The sequence below is a fragment of the Ochotona curzoniae genome, unplaced genomic scaffold (genome assembly GCF_017591425.1).
Source record: "Ochotona curzoniae isolate NIBS_2020 unplaced genomic scaffold, NIBS_Ocur_1.0 contig_2120, whole genome shotgun sequence".
NCBI lineage: Eukaryota > Metazoa > Chordata > Mammalia > Lagomorpha > Ochotonidae > Ochotona > Ochotona curzoniae.
In genome coordinates, this window is record NW_024465329.1 from 52,528 (window position 1) to 58,527 (window position 6,000).

Consider the following 6,000-nt stretch of genomic DNA (forward strand, 5'->3'; position numbering starts at 1 on the left):
ATATCTGAAGGTAATCTGGAATGTTCCCTCATGGACATTTTAGAATATTTTCTGTCTTTTAATGTTGAAAGACTCTAGTGTGTTGTGGTGAAGGTTGTTTCTAAACATGCTTATTAGGACCTCTGCATACTGGTCTGACTTAAAAAGGTGCTTCAATTTCCCACCTCACAATCACTGGCTCAGCTCTGTTATTTACATGCAAGTACAGTGGCTTTGTTGGAATTCCCCAAGAAATCATCCCAGTGCAGCATAGAGTTCTGTCTTGGGTCGCCACTCCCCACACTCCATACACCATTCCCTGTTCAGTCCACTTTTAACCAAACCCGAGAGTGCATTGGTTCCCCAACCTGGACTTCCATCAGGGTGGCATGCTGGCCTGGAGCACTGCAAATCCTCCTGGGACACCAACACGTGGGCCCAAGCGTGTGATTGAATGCAAAAGTCTGATCCTCTAGCACACCATGACAGCATGCCAATCTTGTGCCCTAACACCCTGCCACGCCCTGAACCCAAGCATGTGGAGAGTCTTCAGACCGCAGTCTTCAGCATGAGTTCTCAGTTGTGAAATCTGCCTGCTCAGCATGACAGAAGAACCAATGTGTGTTTTAGATTGCCTCAAATATCAAGACAAATCTAGAAGCATATCCTATCTTCGAAAATCCATCCCAAAAAGAATATAAAATTAAATTAGAAAATGTTTAAATCATATTTCTACTACATACATAATTTTCCTGACATCTAATAGTGAAAAATTTTATTCAAAGTAAGAATACATCTTCACAACAGGATGCTGGACTCTCTGTCCAAGCCTGCAGTGTCAGGATACACTCAAATAGCAGAATAATGAACTTATGACTGTTTTAAAGGACTCTGCTATTGTAATAATAAAGGTGAAATCGGGCACAGGGGATGGCAGGAAGGGACATGAGGAGGCTAGTGAGGCAAAATCCGTGAGTCTTTGGAACTGTATCATAAAATAAAAATAAATTAAAAAAGAATACCTGCTTGTTTCCCATTATATCATCTGGGCTTTCCTGTGCTCAGAGACAGCTGCACCACTTTTGAGTGAACAGATGCAAATGAAGGATAGCAGCAGTTTTACTTTTTGAGATTTGCAGTGAAGATGTAGCATTTCTACTTCCACAGCAGTCTCCTCCTTGGACAGCAAAATCCACAGTGGACTGGGAAGGGTGGGCCTCACAGACCGCAGGTGGGTAACTGTTCTAGACTGGATCAAAGAGGATGCTTGAAAGATCCACCTGAATGGACCCAAGAGTCTGACATGTTTGTGCAGGTGACAATATGCTTGTGCAGAATACCTTTAAAATCAGGAGGCTTTGGATTCATAAATGGACCAGAAATGTAGCAGCTCTAATCATGTTAAGCATTCACCTTTAGGCCAGTCATAAAGTGGTTGCTGGTGGGTATAGATGGTTGTTTTTATATAGTTCCAAGTTTATGCACTAAAAAGGATTGTGAATGAAATTTGGAGAGGAGACTGAGGGAGAGGTGTCACATCAGAGTTTATGTGTGACATCTGCAATATGTTAACTTGACCTTGGTTCACATTGCTTATAAAATGCAGGGCACACTTTTTGTCCCCCCACAAATGAACTTAGCTCGGCATAGAATAGAGGAAATGCAGTCTGCATTCTGCTACCAATGTAAATGCCCTTGTGCAAGGGTGTGTCCCCTGGAGAAAACATCTCTTTTCTTTTGTAAGAGTGGACTAGAGGACAATTTCCTACTTTCCAGGAGCTGTATTCTTTCACTGAGATGTTGACACCACAGAAGAACTAGCAGGGATGCCGCCATGAGTCTCGTGGAGAAGTGGGCATAGATTGAGAAACCTGCTGTGGCTTGTACCTATCCCACAGGCTTAGCTTACTGCGCACTTCTGTGTGTTAACAAGGACTGAGAGCAGACGACCTTCGAAGGCTGTCCTGCCTTGGAGAAATGAGTCCACAGGTAACAAGAGTGGAACCCAGCTGTGCTCTTCTATTGTCTCACAGAAACCAGGAAAGTTTGCTTTTTCCCTGGGGGAGCTAGTCTTCCAAAAAGGACAGGGCCAGAGCTGCCCTGCTTCTGAGGGTGAAATGATGGTAACAAGTCTGGAGGGAGTTGAGCTGGCTTCATTCCTGCCCTCTAATCATACCATGAAGATGCATCTCACAATGCAGTCACTTCAGAGGCTTAGCTGATTGAGTGTCTTTCTCTTTGTCATACACATAAATCTCCAAAAAGGTGTAAATTCTCGATGAGGCAGGTATTTGGAAAATTCTGCACTTATGATATCAATCTTAGATGGATGAAATTGACAATATTATCAATTATGTAAATGCATGGGTGAATAGGTTTGCAAATGTATACTTGCAATTTTGTACCATCTTGAAGTAGGATTGCTTTTAGTATCCCTCAGTCTAACACATTTCAATTTAACTTATTTATTTCAATTGACTTTGATCTGGTAATATACAACACACCTGAACCTATTCGTGATGATTTTGTTAATCTGCACTCAAGCTGTATAAACAGGGTGAAGTTCAGGTAACCTGGATGCCGCGCATCTCATCAGGAAATGTGGAGAGCAGTGTGCAGTTTTCACATTTCACTAAATTCAACATTTAATAGGTCATCAGGTCTATCACTAACTTATTGTAGTGATACTCCAGTAAGCACATGATTAGCCCTTACAGCTTTTTCTCTTTCTGGTGTCAAGTGGATTCTGATGGTTTAACATTGCATTTCTAGGGAGTATTTTTGAATGTTCCCAAATCCAGAGCATATGGTCATTACCTTGCATTGTTGAAGTTTCATATCCTGTGCTTACTGATGTTTTTGTTGCTGCTGTTTTATTTCTCTGTGGAATTAGAAACTCAGCTTGTGAGAACCTACATATCTTCATCATGAACTTTGTGTTTTAGGTCTATTGTCATTAAGTTCCACTTCTAAGTAACAGAGGACACGGTGCAGTAATTCAACGCTATTGTGGGCTTATCCTGCTTATCCTTCTAGAATTTTTAATTTTATTCTAAAACATCCCACTTTGAGTGGAGCTAATCATGTTAGAAAAAAATGTTTATCTGCTCAATTCTTGCAACTAGCTTAATTCAATCAAAACACTGTCAACCTACTCACATGTATTTTCATCAGAAGTTCTCGTTACACTTTGGTGTTGTGAATGACATCATATGTCTTCAGATGCCTCTCAACTAATACTGCAAAACTGATGATGATGGTGATAACACTTGTGGTTATCATAGTAATAATGCAACAGTATGTTTTGCCATAGATATTCCCAGTCCTAAATCTATACAGAATACAAAAATCAGCATACAGTCATTCATAAAATAACCCTATAATTTAGCACTCACTATAGCACTACTTCATTAACTGATATATATGTTCAACATGAGAACCAATGATTTATACAATCATTGTACTTGGGAAAACCATTGTGACTAAGTTGCTACTTGGGGCATCTACACCCCATGTTAGAAAGTGAGTCTGATCCTGGCTACTGCATGCCTCTGATTCAACAGAGATGATAGCCTAGGATTCCAGTACCTCGTCCCTGATACACACATGAAACAACCAAATGGATTTCCTCATTTCTAATATTAGCCAGGTCCAGCTACTCCTTTTAGATATTTGGAATTTGAGCATCAGTGGATTTTTCTCTCTCTCCCTCTGGACCTGTGTTTTTTTTTTAATTTTGCATAATTCATTTTAAAAACAACCTTTCTGATCATACTAGTTTTCAAGTTTTGTAGATGGCTTCTCACTGTCATTATATTTAGTCTGTTTAATGCACCTGTCTCATCCAAGCTCAGAGATTTCATCATCGTCTTTTGGTTTCTAGACCATTTAATCCGCAGAATAATCTAAGATTATATAAATATTTTGGAGTTTAAGGTGAAGCCACAATAAAGAGGTGAATGTTTTCTTCACTTTCTGTCACCTGAGAATGCTCAGATGCTTCACCCTCAACTCTAGACACCATAGGCTGTCACTCCGTGTGGTGAGAGCAGAGCTGCACATTCAGGTTTTCGGAACTGTTTACTTGGTGTAAAGAAAGAACAAATTGCCTTTGAGAATATGATTAAGTGATGTTTGGCAATGGACAAATTTTTCTGTCACCTTTCTCAAGATCAGTAGAATTTATTGTAGTGATCATTCCATGACAAGAAGGAACATTACTCACATGAAAATACAGGATATAAGATTAACTTTGAAATTAAAATAAATAATGATATTTTGAATCTCGTATATATGATGTATACAAGTATCAGTTGTGAGATCATGGGAATTAAAACATCTTTCCGGGTCAATTATATAAATATGTCTCTGTAACTGTCAACATTCATTCACAGTAACCAGGTCTTTTTTCACTCAATCTGTACATTAAGTTCAGCCTCATTGGAAAAGGATGACATTTGATGATCTGTCAGGTCAAACCTGCTTCAGGACATGTTTGACATTTACAGAATGAAGGACATGAGTTAAAGAGAATCAGCCAGATTTTGTTTGGGTGGAAGAAAAAAATATTGAAATTCTTTCCATGTGTCATTTTGGTAGTTATTTTGTTTTACTGCATGGGTTATGATGCATGATGTTAGCCAATCCTGTTACATACATATTTAACTAAAACAAGTGCACATAAACTAGTCTATGTTTAAACATATTACTAAAATGAATTGCTTGTGATTCTTCCAGTGTGGAACTAATGAACAGTGTGATCAGTTTGGTCTGAGTGCTCCTCTGCTAAAACATTTCATGTCATGTGGTTTCTTCTGCTATTCCGGCATGTAAATCATTTTTGCTTCATCTGTATGTGAATACGTGTGTATACAGGGTACTTGAAAAGGTTAAAACAAAAAAGAAATTAAACCTAACATTGTTTAGTTACAGAGATCCACAAATAGAGAGGTTTTCAAAAGGTTAAAAAATTTATATGATGACAGAACACCATGTATTATAAAGTAGTTTTATTGCCAGGAAATTTTATTCAAATTTCAGTTTATTAAAGTACATGGGTAAAATTGAAATGATGATTTGTGATGATTTTCATGGTAAAATGGGCATCACGGGTGACATGAGGTCTGTCTTTTTTATTATAGATGTCTCAAATATTTTCAAGTACAGTGAGATGAACAAAGTCTCCATCTATCGCTAAAAAAAATGTGTATTTCTTCCAAGCTGGCATTGGAATCTTGCCAATATCTTCCTCCTAATCTTCCACATCCGTACAATTCACCAGGTCTATAGGTCAAGGACCACAGACATGACCACATGCCACTTGGTTCTTGTCCACCCAGTGATGATACTTATTACAATGGGTATTTCTTTTGCAGATATGTTCCAATCATTGGGCTTTCCAAATGATAAAATGTAAGCAGAAACTTCTTCCACAGGACTAAGCATCCATCATATAAAGCAGCAAGGATATTCTCAAACTTATTCAAACCATAATGCCATATCATCCAGTAATCTCATCACTGTGTATAAAACCTAATTCATTGAAAATAGCATTTTTCATTACTGGAACATTATTCCAAACTTTTGCATGAATACAAGAATGGAGGATTTACTCAGGCACATGAGGCTTGGTATGTGTAAAATGTGAAGAGATTCCTCTACAAAAAATACATAATGCAAGTGTAATATCAGACAAGACAGTGGATATTAATTTAGAAAACAAGCATAAATACCAAGTACAACTTTTAAGATGCTAACATTTACCACAAACAGAGAATCACAGTAAGATCAATTTTAATTAATTTCCTGAAAGTTATCAACAATGTATTTTTTGAAGGATTTATTTTTATTGGAAAGTCAGGTATACAGAGAGGAGGGGAGAGAGAGAGGAAGATCTTCCATCTGATGAGTCACTCCCCAAGTGGCTGCAACAGCTGGTGTTGCACTGATCCGAAACTAGGAGCCAGGAACTTCTTTTCCAGGTCTCCCACGTGGGTGAAGGTTCCCAATACTCTGGGCCAT